The sequence below is a fragment of the Melanerpes formicivorus genome, unplaced genomic scaffold, assembly GCF_026170545.1.
Source record: "Melanerpes formicivorus ecotype bairdi unplaced genomic scaffold, bMelFor1.0.p_v2 SCAF_5, whole genome shotgun sequence".
In the NCBI taxonomy this organism is placed as follows: domain Eukaryota; kingdom Metazoa; phylum Chordata; class Aves; order Piciformes; family Picidae; genus Melanerpes; species Melanerpes formicivorus.
In genome coordinates this window covers 19,830,145-19,844,787 of record NW_027142357.1, presented here as the reverse complement: position 1 = coordinate 19,844,787, position 14,643 = coordinate 19,830,145, and the positions used below count along the sequence as shown (strand labels likewise).

Below are 14,643 nucleotides of genomic sequence, written 5' to 3'. Positions count from 1 at the left end.
TATACAAACAGTAAATATGTTTTCAGCTCCTACATGGTAAAAGCTCCAGAATGTTAAAACAAACAAACAAAACAACCCTACAAAACAACCCCAACAACTCTGTTTAGGGCTTAATACTTAGAAGACATTTGGCTCTAAAAGTTAGATTTTCAGAAAAAGTAGGAACTTCTAAAACTTTTTATTCATTGGTCTGCTAGACAACAAAGACTACATCTCCCATGCTGTCTTTCAAAATTGGCTCAGGATACCTAGTATTCTGGTTCTAGGTGGTGTCAAGCAATCCAACAGATCTCCCACATTTATTCTGCTTTCAAGCCTACTAGGAGCAATACCTACTCTTCTCAAGCCTGTTGAGTGACACAAATACAAGTTTGCAGGAACAAAGAACATTCTGGCTGAACATTTCTAACCAAAATGTGGGTCTTGGTTGGAGCAGGAAGAAGAGAACATTTATTGGTCTGAAAAGAAGTCTCCAAAAAACTGCTGAACCACAACCAAGGAGGATGACAGCTCCAGTAGGCTTATGATTAGGCTTATAATTATTTTATTTCTCATTTGCACTGTTTACAGTTTTGCAAGCTGCTTGTCTTGTTGGCAGGACTCTTTCTGAGCTCAGCCAAGATGCAGCCTGTTTAGTTTGATTTTGTTGAAGCAAAGAGGATGTCAGCTCATTAAAGTAGATCTGAGCACTTAAGAAACCATCATATTAAGTACCTGTCTTACAGAGGTATAAAGACATGGATAAAAAGAGCATAGAAAAGACTTGCCCTCTCTCAAATATAAAAAACCTCTGTAACTGGGAAATCTCATAGTGATGAGTGTAGCTCTTACAAATGTGATTAATACATAACAAGGCCTATCTAAGGTTAATTACTGTGCCTGGGGAACACGCATTATCCAAAAGAGAACAGGATAGCTGGATAGCACTGGGGTTCTCAGATAATCAAATAAATGTCGGTCAGTACTAATGTTGTGAGATTGCCCTCAGTACCCAAGATGGCTCACGTGTCTCATTCCATTGTCCAGTCTCTTCAGGAACTATTTAAAATAGTTACTAACATTGGCTGAAAAGGGATTTATTTTTTTTTTTTTTCAGTGAAAAATGTATTAATTTCCCCTGAAAGTAAAAATGGTAAATTTTAATCTGTGTGTCAAAACATGAAAACATAAACCAAGTTCTTTAGCTGGATAAGACAGATATATTTTTAATTCATGTTTTAAAAAGAATTATTTTTTGATAAATTTTGTCATAAAAAATTGGTATAAAAATTCAAACTCTGTAACTTGTCCAATAAGCAATTATAACAGCAAATGATGGAATTACTTGAACATTTCTTGAATTATCATTCTGTAACTTGACAATTTGGGAATAAAGATGCAGTATTTTTCATACATGATGACGTATGGTGATGAGGGCAGAGAAACTGTCTCTGCTTTTAAAGTGCTCAGCATATTTTAATAAAATGATGGAATATATTCCCAAATGCAGGCATACTTCTTTATAAATTTTAAATATTACCTTTTTCCATTTGAAAAAGATGAAAAATGTCTGCTAGAGCCTCTCAACAATTAAACAGTAGCAGTATATTGCATATTTTCCCATGTGAATACATTGAATATTTTCATACATGAATACATGTATTTTTCCACACAAAAGCTAATTTGATATGATATCAGTGAAAAGCAAAACAGAATTCTTTCATGGCTTTAATGAGCTTTTGCTCTTTTTAGATTTAACGAGGCATTGCAGAAAACACCTAACAGGTGCAGCCCTGCAGAATTCCTGTGATACTGGCATTACGAGTATTTCTGACTTGCACTTTGTATGTCTTCTGAAGCAGTAACTCACAAAGTCAGTAACTTCTTTTCTGCTTTAACTTCTGGACTCAGAAGTACATTTGAAGTGGAGCTGTGAGCTTATCATACACCCACTCGTGACGAGTAGCTCAAAATGTATTTTTCACTGTACATTGTTTACTTGTCTAGAGATAGAAGCTGAAATACTGGTGCAGATGTAGAAACATAATTTGATGTGGAATGACTCATTGGATATTATTGTGACATTCTTATTGAACATGTATTATTGATCTAAATCCCTTTTTACTTGAGAGGTGTAGAAAATATTTGATTTCTTGATAAACGTCTGCACACCTCAGTTTAAAAAACAGTAGATATATAATTTGCTTCCTCTATCGTGGAAAATGCTTTATCATCTAGCTAAATTCCTATCTCAAATTGAGATGAATAAATCTGCTATCTTCCTTTGCCCACTGAGACCCAGAGAGAAGGGAGAAGAAACAGGATTAATATAGATGCAGAAACAGCCGGACAAACATCTTACATAACACACTCCCTTCAAGTCACAGTAGAAGTCCTGTCAGAAGTTCACATTTCCCTTGCTACAATATCATTGGGTCTTTGTGATTTGGTTCAAGTGATGGGTCACTGTGTTAGGCACAAATGTAAATCTGTATTACTGAGGTAATAACACTGCCTGTGTCCCCAATAGCCTATGAAGGTGTTCCTCTAAATCTTGAAGTAAAAAGCTACTTTCAGCTTTATGAAGAAAAGATCATATTTGAAAAGCATTTATTTAAGCTATTCCTTATCTTGTTCTCCACATAATCATGTGAAAATATTTTAAGTTTTTGAAAATGTTGTGCCTGGATTCAGCGTTATCAAACTGTTCTACTTTACTTTTTGTGGTAAGGATGACTCAGTTTCATATTGCCTTTAAAATTGCCATACTATTATTAAAGTTGGAAAAAACCTCAATGATCATCAAGTCCAACTGTCAACCCAACATCACCATGCACAATAAACCATGTCCTGAACTGCCATGTCAACATGGTTTTTGAACACCTCTAGGGATGGTCACTCCACCACCCCCCTGGGCAGCCTCTTACAATTTCTGATCACCTTTTCAGTAAAGAAACGTTTCCTAACATCTAATCTAAACCTCCCCTGGCACAACTTGAAGCCATTTCCTCTTGTCTTCTCTCTAGTTACTTGGAAAAAGAGATCAGTTCCCACCTCACTACAACCTCCTTCCAAGTACTTGGAGAGAGCTATAAGGTCTCAGCCTCCTGTTCTCTAGACTAAACAACCCCAGTTCCTTCAGTCACTCCTCATAAGACTTGCTCTTTAGACCCTTCACCAGATTCGTTGCCCTTCTCTGGACATGGAGATATATTACATATAATCTACATGATGTAGATTAGTGAAATAAAGCCATCAAATAAATCTAGATATTTTTGTTGTGGGGTGAGGGAGGAGACATAGGTTGGGTAAATTGTGTTTCCGAGTCATGAATAACTGATGTTTCTGCGTTGCTTAGTTACAGTTTCTGTTTAGTTGGCAGTGGAGTTCACTGAAAATATTTTAGCTTCTGCTCCTGACAACTACAAATGTGTGTTCACATGTAATCTTATAAACTCAAATACTGCTAAATGCCTGCTTCATATACCTTCTCAAATGCAAGCAATGGATAGCATTGCCAAGTTGCAGAGTCAACACTGCACAGTAGAGTCAACACTGCACAGCAGAGTCATACTTAACTAAATACAAAAAGTTTTCACTTGGTTGGCCCATTTTTTTCAGCTGTTAGTAGTTTGCTCTGCCATATACAGAACAAAGTTCAGGAGCAAATATGAACAATTTGCTAGTCTGGCTGGCAGAAGTCAGGCTGTACTAAAGGTCTCAGGAGACTAGTGCTGACTTTACGCCAATTTGAAATCTCTGCTCAGCCTTCCCATTTTACCAAAAAAAGTTACTTTTCCTTCCAGCCACACTGATAAGGACAACATGCAGAAGTCTGGTATATGACTAATGCTTACCAAGTGTTACAAGGCTTGAATGAAGGGAAATATGAAACCTTGTGACCCTGACTCAGAATGGCCAAACTCCATCTGCTCTGGAGCTTCAAATGGTAAGAATGCCTTGATTTTTTATGGTGGACATGTTAGGAGGAAGAGTATGGAACAGTGATGATTGATATGTTGCACATCTTAAGCTGCAAACTCCTCATGAGGATAATAGGAAAAATATCCATTCCTAACTTTTTTTGAGGGATGAATTAAGAGATTAAGACAACCCTCATATTTGAAGTCTAAATGATGCAGGAGTCTTAAAGTAACCAGTAGACAAAAGACTTGGTTGCACTGTTAGCTGAAGTGACTTCAGAATTCAGACAGCTGCAGGAACAAAAAATATATATGGAGCAAATGGATCCATTTACAACATCAAGGCAAAAATGTTATATTATCATGAGGGATTGAATGACATACCACACATGTATGTCATGAAGACTGAAATGTCTTTGGAATTTTAGAAGTTTTGGGGAGCATTTCACAACTCAGGGAGTTGCATTCAACACAGTGAAATTCCATGAGGTCCTATTTTGAAAAATAAAGGACTAATCATAGTATTTAAAATTAGTGGTGGCTTATCTTGACAGGATCGTATGATCATATTTTTATCTGCAAATGGAAACAGTGAGAACTGCTTAAATATATACAGTTGGTGAACTTGTGGCTCAGACAAACAATTATAACAACATTCTTTAACTTTCTTGGAGTATGATTCATCTTCCACATAGTTTTACATGGTAAAATTGTGACCTTATAAGTCATGATAAATTCCTTTTTTTTCCTTTTTTTTTTACACATGACTTTATCAGGCAGTGAAAGCTCAGCAATCACAATTTACAGACTTTTAAAACTAAGGAGGAAGAATGAACACATACTATAGATCACAGCATAGTAATCAGTGGCTGATAACAGTCTTTCACAGCAAAATTTGGTATGATCCTTCAGCTGGTATTTGGTGTGGAGAACCAATATAACAGATACATGAAAAACATCAATCTAAAATAGCACTGATTCCTCCTTACACAAACGGAGTCACCCCAAGTCAGTGTCTGCACTGCTGAAGCCATGTGTTTATATCCACACTAAAGAATGCCCGACATCTGACTTTTTTCCCCCCTGAAATTTCAATATAATGCTCCTTTCACTGTCTTGAATACTTTGATAGTTCTTTAAAAAACAAAAGTACAAAAAGATCAGTATGCTGCATAAGAAATACTAGTAACAATTCACTATGTGCAGATTGAATTCAGTTCAATTTTTTCATCATTTGTTATTCTGGTAACTGTCAATCTTGTACATCTTCTTAGCTTATTTGAAACTAACAACCAGGGAAGCCCTAATCATTGCATACCATCTCTATAGGATGGATGTTTTTGGATGTTGTTAGAGATGATCACTGTTTTTTTACTGATAAATTATTTATTTATGAAATTAAATAGCCTAATTTCTACAATGCTTACATTCACTGACAAAAATCAAGTTTACTCTGTTATACCTTTCAGATTTTGTCCTAATTAACTGGATTACAGTGCCAAAGGCTTCATGTTACTTTTTAAACTATCACCTTTATAAAGACACGACAATAAAAACTGCTTGCTTTTAGAAATTATTTGTAGATCCTCCTTGACAACAGTTAGAGTGATAAATAAAGTAGCAGTATTTGTCTTAGAATAATCTAGAGATATAATTCCATTGTCCCATATATTTAAACCAGACAATAATTTCCTAGATTTTTTCCAGATTATTTTCCCTTGTTTCCATGTTATAAGTGTGGTCTTGTACTAAAAGGCTTTGTAATCCTGCTTTTGGGGGCAGGAGTGAAGGTTAGCTTTTTTCTCATGACTATGAAGTCAGAACATTTCTGGTGGCAGCCAAAGACTCCCTTACCTCCAGCAAGATACTGTCCAGCACCGTGTGAGCTGGTAGGTGTATGTCTTTAAACAAAGCTTGATGTAGTCTTTTCTAACTTCTCCAGTCTAAGAAGATTTGCTATTTTTATCATAAATTGAAGCCCAGTTTCATAAATGAAGGAAGTTATTTTCAGATGCTTTGTTTTGAATAGAATTTCTGGAATTCTCAACATAAAAGTGTCAACACGTTTCTCAGACAGATGGCTTTTTAATTTCTGATTTGATACATAACTGTACAGTTCACTTAAGAGTACTTATTCTTCTGTCTACTGTCTGGAAAACTAGATTTAGTTATATTCATAGAGTGATGAATAAAAGCATGGACTAGGCACACTGGTGAATGTGATTCACTTTACAAATGGTTTTTGTGGTAGTATTGGAGAAGGTAGCAAGTATTCACTGCATGGCAGTAAGAACAGTTCTGTTTCTTGCAGTGGAATATTACACAGAAAAAACACTGAGAACAGTATCACAGAATCACAGAATCACCAAGGTTGGAAGAGATCTCAAAGATCATCAAGTCCAACCTGTCACCACAGACCTTGTGACTAAACCATGGCACCAAGTGCCCCGTCCAATCCCCTCTTAAACACCTCCAGGGATGGTGACTCCACCACCTCCCTGGGCAGCCCATTCCAATGGTGAACGATTCTCTCAGTGAAGAACTTTCTCCTCACCTCGAGCCTAAACTTCCCCTGGCACAGCTTGAGACTGTGTCCTCTTGTTCTGGTGCTGGTTGCTTGAGAGAAGAGACCAACCCCTTCCTGGCTACAACCACCCTTAAGGTAGTCGTAGACAGCAATAAGGTCTCCCCTGAGCCTCCTCTTCTCCAGGCTAAACAATCCCAGCTCACTCAGCCTCTCCTCATAGAGCTTGTGACAGTGATCCTTCTAAAAAGTACCACTAAGGTCACTTGGCTGATAAAGTCACTTGGATACACTTCTGAACTAATTTACATTCACTTCCTTCTTTATTTAATTTATAAGAAATCTACAAAGCTGTTGTTAAGATTTCACACAAATCCTACTTTGTGCACCCTGAGATATAAGTGTGCTTAATTAAAACTAAAATTAATTAGAAAACCAAAAATGCCAGAACAAAAGGCAACATCTGAAATTTTTAAGCTAAGACACAATAAAAATTGAAAGAAAACAGAAGAAAAGTATTATCAGAAGAGACACAAATCTCATAAGCTTCTTACACTACAAATAAAGACAAGTGAAGCACAAAAACATGACTTTCAAATCTCTCTTGTATACTGTCTTGTAATTGAAGTGCCTGCTATGGCATAAAATATTATTCTGTCAGAAAATGAGTGCAGTTTTCATAAACTGTGCTTTTGAAATAATTGAAAATGTAGAGTCCATTAGAGGACATTATGATATTAGTTAATCTGATTTCATGTTGTAGCAGTTCCAAGTGCAAAAGAACCCTGCAACAGAACAATTTATATCAAGCACTTTAATCCTCTCGGAGTGCTTGTTCATAGTACCAAAATGCTGGCAATTTTTACACCTACAAAGTAAATATGTTCATATTTCTTTTACCCAACAGTATTAGGGTGATGGGTTACAGATTCTGTTCTGTTTTCTCCAAAACACCATGCAAGACAGTGATGAACAATGTTATCTCTGTGTCCTATGCTTTGGTCTATAGGATCTACAGGGCAACTTCCATATGCGTAACATTTATATTCCCTCCTACTCCAACCTCCCTTGGGTTAGTGGCAAATCTTCTGAGTCGCTGAGGACTCTTTTTGGCCTTGTGGCACTATATGGATGCAGTGCCAATAGCTTGGTGTGCTCTGTCAGGCTACTACTGCACACTTAGAGAATCTGTGTAAAAGAAAAGCTTTCGAGATTTTCTGCTTCCTGTGCCCCATCCAGCTGACAGCTGGATAAACTTATGTGGTCAAAATAAGGGATTGGGTACCTGTGTCAGCTAGGAACACATAACAGGTTTGTGAACAGAAGTAGCTCTGGGAAGGAAGGCTGGTGGCCTGCTGGAGTGCTTTTTACTTCTGAGGCTACTACACCAGTAAAGTATGTATTCAGTAGAGGTGGATGTTTCTCACTATGTATCTCTGTATTAAGTCTTCTGCATTCACCGTTGAGAAGATGTAAGAGCTTTACCACCCCATGGCTGCGCAAGTGTGGAACTCCTGTGTGCTTGAAGCATTTATACTAAAACTCAAGCATGTCCCCAAACTAAGGCTCTATCATAACATCAGTATAGGTGCACTTCATCATTGGTGATCATACAGTGGCATCAAGTATTGTCTTTGTAAGGAACAATACCAATAAGCTAATGCCTAATAATGTTTTGGTAGGAAGTGAGCACAGCAGTGCACCATGGTGTTCCTCTTTGCCTTCCTCCTCTATACTGTTTTAGCAATATTCAAGGTTTTAAAAAGATCAGGCTAGAAATCAAGAGCCAGGACTTCATTTCCATACTGCTCACAATGGTAGCTGTAGGGCAAACAAAAAATGTCAAGTGATCACAATTTGTGTCATTTTTCTAACTGTAAAGACTCTTTCCATATTCACATCGGGTAAGCTCAAAGGAAAAGCACATTAAATGTATTTTCTCTTCATAGCATTCCTTTGGCATGGATAGGAAGTATTTGAAGCACAGCCAATATGCTTCTGCTGTACAATGAAAATGAAGTCTTTTATAGTAGCTGTTTAAGTTTTTTTACTTCAAGGCATATATTGCTGTAATTGGACAGTGGCCTGTTACCCACATGGGCTTCTTTCACAGGGCTTAGTTTCAAATACCTAAATGTTTTACAAGATTATAGTAAAATGACATAATATTTATTGGCTTATTGAGAGCAAACCTAAAAATGCCTTAAAAAATGAAAGTTGTACAATTTTCATATTTCCTTGGTTTCTTTGCTAGCAAATATTAAATGCAACTTTTTTGTAGATCTCTGCAATATGTTCTGAACAGGGGATACTGTAACCTCATCTCTTTCAGAGAGGAGAAATCCTGGGATAAATCAGTCCCTGTGCCAAAGTGAAATGAGATGGGTAAATCAGAGACAATATGTGCATACACTGTGTACATTCCTCAAAACTCAACCCCCTCAGCTGAAAACCTAAAATCTCCTTTGTAAGTAAGCCTGAAAAGAAACCCCAACAATAGCAGTGAATCAGCACTTCACTTTCAAATATTTCTGGGATCATGCTGCAACAGAAAGAAATTTGTAGTACCTGTATCTCTCTAATACAAACTGGTTTCACCCTAGAATATGTATTAGGTTCTGTGAAAGGCATAAACATAACAAAACTCCCCAGACCTTTAAATTACATTGTTTAGAAACTGTTTTGGCAAAGGTAGCCAAATAGCAAACTACTGCCTAAATTAATGATGAGAGCAAATGAAGGTCCTTTTCAGAGCTCTGCTAGGGAGGTAAAGTAGAAGGACGGGCATATGTGCTTCTGAAAAAAAAACAACACGTGACTTAGTGTTTTTTGTTTAGCCCTCATGCTGGAGCTCTCACACATAACCATCCCTGGGGATTATGACAACATCGAGGCTGTTGGATGTTCTGACAAACCAGTGAGGGCTGGAAGCATGCCAAGAAGGTTGCCTGAGTGCAACATTGCTGGGCTGTACTGAGATCTAGCCCATACCCATCCTGCTGTGAAGTAAAAAGATCACAGGAAATCCTAGAGTGAACTGTCCCCAGAGATTCTCTTCCATCGCAGACCTCTGAGTTACCCAGTAGGTTCATTTTTATGCCTCTTAAGTGTAGGAAATATTCACATGGAGTAAGGACAGACGACCAGTATCGGTGATCACAAATTATGTCTATCTAAACAACATTAAAATTGCAAAATCAGGCACTCAAAATCTAGGAAATAACTAGATTAAAATAATCCATGACTAATTGGTATGTGTTCATTGATATTACTTATGATCAAATTCCTTATTTTTGATGCTCATAAGGATGCTTCTCCAATGCACTGAACAAATGGACTATGCTTCCTTATGAACTTTTTTTCTCTGTTGCGCTGATGTCTTTCTTATGTCTAATACAGTCTGTTTAGACCCTGTTGGTGACTATGAGATTAATGACATCAGTAAGAGCTTTACTCTGCACTCATCACTGTAGACTCAAGATATTTTCACATATTATTAACTTCCACAACAGTGCTGGGAAATTCAGAAGTATCACTGTTATTCCCTCTTTTCAGATGGCTCAGTAGGATGGACTCCAAAGACTTGAGCTCCAGCCTCTAAGAGAGACATCCTCTGTGTGTGTACCCTTACTGGAAAAAAACAAAACCCCGGGTTGATTTTCACCCAGGATACCCTTTCAGATCTCAGGTCCTTGTTTGAGACCATGAACACAATATACTCGCTCGAAGAAAAGGTCACCAGAATGTTCGCACCAGCGGAATAATGTATATGTCCTATGCTGTGTAGGTGACTGAACAGCATTGGCTGAGGCACTCTGACAGAAAAGACCCCAAATTATGGAAAAATTCAGTTTAAGATCTTAAAATTTGACAAAACTATAGATGTCTGAAAAGATGGTCCAGCTTTGAGACATGTAAAAATTTTGTGATGAGCATGACCAACTGTGGCTTTGGCAGTACTGGCCATGGGAAGCCAGTCAAGTGAGGTCCCAGAAAGTGTTCTCAAGCCCTGTTTCTTTTTCTACCTCTCATGACTGGAATATTCTAACAATCACAAAATGAAGGTTAAGCTTTCTAGAAGCAGTCATCAAAGACTCAAAAGAATTTTTCTGGCTGTGCAGGCCTTGACTTGTGAACTATAGTGCATTTCAAGATCCAGACCTGGAATAACAAGAAAATCTATTTTCCATACTTATTTTACAGACCCACACTGCACAGAAAGTCTTCTGGGATGCATTAGAAAGAGTACGGCCCACATGTCAACAGATGCAATTATTCCCCTCTAACCAGCACCAATGAGCCCACATCTGGAATGCTGTGTCCAGCTCAGGGCTTCCCAGTATAAAACATGGGCTTGCAGAGGAGACCTCAGGAAAGGGCAATGAAGATGATTAAAGGATTAGAGCAACTGACATATGTGGAGAGACTGAGAGTGCTGGGACTGGTTATCCTGGGGAAGAGAATACTCAGGTGAGTCTTATCAATATTCATAAATACTTTATAGGTGATGGATTAAGGAAGACAAAGCCAGAATCTTCTCAGGGATGTCCAGAGACAGAAAAAGAGACAACAGGCACAAATTGAAGTGTAGGAATTTTCACTTGAAGGTTATATAAAAAAGCCCAAACAACTGTAAAAGTGAATAATAGTTCAGGTTAGATTGAATAGAAACTGAACAGGAACACAAAAATCAAAATGTCAAAAGATGTTACTGTGGAATACATTCCTGCTTTGTCAGGAGCAAGTTGTGGCTGTGGGAGGATAATACAAGCTGCCAACAGCTGTGCAATACTTTCTCACTTCTATTACCCTTTTCAGGAATGCTTCCAAATATCAGATATTCGATGAGTCATTAGGTCAATGAGGTGGTGCTTCCTCACTGAATTTCTTGGTTGCTTCTAGAAGTCCAACTCCTTGTGTCTAAAGGACTTTGTCTCTTCTTACTGCCCCAGTGGTCCTTCCCCATTTTTAGTTTATCTATATGGATTTTTCTAGATTAGATTCTTATCCATGGTCCTTGAGATACTTGTATCCTGTACAAACTTGGAGTCAATGAACTGACCAAGCAATCTCTTTTTTTTCCAGGCTGATGCTCACCTTTTACCCTCTTTTTGTGCCAACCTGTCATATGTTATTTTTTTAAGCTTTCATCTATCTCTCTTTCCTATCTTTCCACTGTGAAGGAAGCATTAGAAAACTGGGCACATCAAGATAATTTAAAATCTACCATCAGGCATGAATGCTAATTTCAGGGGTTAGCAAAGAATCTAAGATGTGGAGTCTTTCTTCCGTTAGAAAAATCAAAGAACACTGAAGCTGTCAGAGCATCTCTGTAAAGATTTGTTGTACATTGCACAGTCTCTACTTACAGCTTTCAGATTTGTGTAACTTCTCTCTAGAACCAATATGACTTACACATGAAAAAAACCCATGCTTCCAGCTAAGTATTTATTGCTGTCATGCTACTGTTGTGTCATTAACATACTTTTAATCTATCCAGGTGTCCTTCTGTTGTTTCTGCACACATAAAGTAACACCTCGTAATTGCAATTTGATTACAAGGCTGCTATTGCTGAGTTTCCTGTTACACAACTCAACAGTCTGTTTTTTAATCAACAAATACCACCTGTCTGTACCAGCCTGAATGTAGCCCACAGCCATGGCAATTTCTCTCTCCACTTGTCTCTTGGTTTCCCCATTCTTTCTTCAGACAGAATGCATTAGGGCTACCTGTGCTGTGTGGAGCTCACTCTGCAGACATTTGGTGTGAATTATTTGCTTTGAAAAGGAGACTAAAAATTATATATAATCTGAAGCGTACTATGTAATTTTTACCACATAAATAAATGATTAAATTTGTCTTTCTTGTTTCATTTGCCTAATTTTATGAATTATTTTATGAATGTGTGTTGGTGCCCCCAGCAGGTTCTCAGAAAAATGAAATCTGTAATCCTGTGAACCAAATCTTGCAGAAAGAATTAACTTTTTTTTGCTGTATTGTGATGAATAGAATACCTGCATATTCATAGAATATGAAGCTACACAATGAATTACTATATAAATGTGTAGTTATGTGAAAATATGTCACATAATATTCTTTCCCTCTAACAGACCATGCTGCAGTGCACAAGTAAATATCAAGCTTTGAATGCTTCTGGTAGCATACTCCTATATTACTAATTACATTTCTGTCCTTAGAGTAGTAAAGAACTTCTAGGTAAATGGGACAGTCTCAGAATTATTGAATATAATTATGAAATTAGTACTTGCACTGAAATAATTTGTGGAACTCATAGTTGTCTATCTTCTTAACTGAAAGAACTTGCAGAAAACTGAAGACTTGTTTGTTAATTCACTGCAGATCACAACTCATTATTTCATGTAAGGTCTAATTAAATTACATGTCCCAGTTACATAGGAATCATCGACAAAGCTCTTTAGAGCGTTTATTTTATGATATGGATAATATTTTATAGTTCTTAATTTTACAAACAAGGAATCAGTGGGAACAGCTAAGGTTGCCTACTATTTAACAACAAAAGGCACTGAGAGAGAGAGAGAGAGAAGGCTACTGAAACCACATGTGAACCATAGGATAGCAATTTTATTTGACAGGAATCTAAATACCATGTCCTTTTTTTCCCTCGAAAAACCTGTTAATTCTAAGGATCAGTGTGTTACTCACATAAAGACAAGTCCCTGCTACTCAGAGTTTTTTACAAGACCTATCATGCAGGAGCTCAAGAGGACTGCAGTCAGCTGATTTTATGACACACATCTTGTGCACGAGACAAAACCAAAGGCAAATAGAAGAATCTTGACATTGCATCAGAGCTTTGCTTTTTAAAACCTATCTATCAACACAAACTCACGATTGTCAAAAGAATTACAAATACACATTTGATTTCTGGAACTAATTTCTATGAGTAATGGAGAACAGACTTTAGGAAAAATAGAATTTCCTATAGTGATCAAGTAATGTTGAAAGATCAGCATTATGAAAATAAGGGATCTATGGATCTTGCTGAGCTATCATCTATGATGACACAACAACAAAGATGTTTAACAGGGTACCTTGCTCCTAGGTATTCCCAGGCTTTCACTCCACCCAGTAAACTGATGCTAACTAGTTATTTTGTGATAACAAATTATGATAGCCTAATGGTTCAATGGAAGATGCAGCAAATTTAGGGGCAAGCCATGAATTAGTGCTCTTCCTGCCCAGTCCATCTGTATCTAGCAGAGAGAGCTGACCCTAAACTGTGAAGTTAAAACTGAAAACAGTTAAACATGATCATGTGGCTCTGCAACTAAGAAAAAACACCTTCCATTTGTGTCTTTGATGGAAATTCATGGCTGTTGAAATACAGCAAAGCTGGCAAGGAAGGATATAAGAATAAGGAATTATACATATAGACAATAAGAACTTCATTTGATTTTGTACCTTAGGTGAATGACTGAGTGAATAATTGCAGTCCAATAATTAATTCCATCAGCCATAAATTCAGTATGCTCCAGAGAAGTTAAGATGCTTGAGCTAACAGTGCAGCATAGATAAGGTACAGTGGAGTTTCTAAGTGTATTCTGTTGTGTTATAAATGATCATTTGTAGGGTCAGGTCAGGCTCAGAGGCAGCATGGCTGTCTTCAGGCAGTGGGGAGCTGAAATGAAGTACCTGTCTAGCTCTTGTGGGTATGTGGAGAGCCAGCCTAGCACTCTGTGAACCCTATTCCTACGACTGGACATAAGGCCAGGCCCTCTTGACCACATACACAATTGAGTCCCAGCTGATCAGGTTGATTTAGGTCTATTAAGAAGCACTGATGTGTTTGCCCTGTACCCACAGCATAATGAGCATGATAGGAAGCTGTGTGGATCTAGCATGGCATTAAGTTTTATTACCTCCTGAGTGCTGTACTGCAAAGAGATACAAACAAGGTCAGAGACCCAGCCTGCAACATTAGCAACTACGAAGTGTTTTCTTGATATTTATAATCCTGAAATTCCTTATGGTGCCCTAAGATGTGTATACAAAGTTTCTTTTAAACACAGCATGTTCATGCACCTGTAGATTTAAACACTAATAAAAAAAAGAATACTTAGGTAAAACACTGTAACTTCAAAGAACTATACTTCATCATCTAATTGAGTTTTACAATATGCTTGTGACTAAGTTAGAACTTGATAATTATACTTGTTCCTGTGAAATAAGATTCT

The 14,643-nt window shown here is 37.4% G+C and overlaps 1 long non-coding RNA gene across 2 annotated transcripts in view; it reads right to left on the bottom strand.

Moving 5' to 3' along the window:
- Positions 1-14,643, bottom strand: part of LOC137441294 (uncharacterized) — a 74,616-nt gene that overhangs the window by 52,137 nt on the left and 7,836 nt on the right. The gene's annotated exons all lie outside the window — the stretch shown is intronic.